This window comes from Hylobates moloch, unplaced genomic scaffold (genome assembly GCF_009828535.3).
Source record: "Hylobates moloch isolate HMO894 unplaced genomic scaffold, HMol_V3 SCAFFOLD_20, whole genome shotgun sequence".
Lineage (NCBI taxonomy): Eukaryota > Metazoa > Chordata > Mammalia > Primates > Hylobatidae > Hylobates > Hylobates moloch.
The window spans coordinates 39,751,397-39,752,025 of record NW_026652295.1 but is presented as its reverse complement, the minus strand read 5'-3'; the positions used below and the strand labels follow the sequence as shown (position 1 = coordinate 39,752,025).

Genomic DNA, 629 nt, shown 5'->3' with positions numbered 1-629 from the left:
GAAACGGAGTCTTGCTCTGTCACCAGGCTGGAGTGCAGTGGCAGGATCTCAGCTCACTGCAACCTCTGCCTCCTGGGTTCAAATGATTCTCCTGCCTCAGCCTCTTGAGTAGCTGGGACAATTTATGCACGCCACCATGCCCAGCTAATTTTTGTATTTTTTGTAGAGATGGGGTTTCACCATGTTGGCCAGGATGGTCTTGATCTCTTGACCTCGTGATCCGCCTGCCTTGGCCTCCCAAAGTGCTGGGATTACAGGCGTGAGCCACTGCTCCTGGCCTCTTCTCTTTTTAGATAAAATAATGAGATGCTATGTTGTAGGATCTGTCTCTGAGTCCACACTGTGGGAGAAGAGACCATTCTTCTGAAAGACGCAGAGTGAGTGTGATATTGAGGTGGAAAGTGCTTCCCCTGCATCTCTTGTTTCTCTTCTTCTGAGTCCCTTGTCATCTGATCTGAATTTTCTCCCTTTTTAGGGAAGCCCCGCACCTCAAGGGATCAAGATGGGAGACTGAGGGAATCCTGGGGTCTCTACCTTCTCCCTCACTGAGAAACAAGCTCTGTTTCTTCATGTGCCGGAGCCCTGCCTCTGTGGGTGCAGCCTGAGGACAAAGGCAGTGCTGCATCCCC

General features: G+C 51.0%; 1 long non-coding RNA gene across 1 annotated transcript in view; it reads left to right on the top strand.

Annotated features, from left to right (window-relative positions):
- Positions 1-350: 350 nt before the first annotated feature.
- LOC131382073 (uncharacterized) overlaps positions 351-629 on the top strand; it is a 1,695-nt gene continuing 1,416 nt past the window's right edge. Inside the window, exons 1-2 of the long non-coding RNA XR_009211237.1 lie at positions 351-377; positions 476-629. The exon at positions 476-629 is cut by the window's right edge and continues 348 nt beyond it. This is a non-coding gene — a long non-coding RNA (uncharacterized LOC131382073). The remainder of the gene's footprint in view (positions 378-475) is intronic.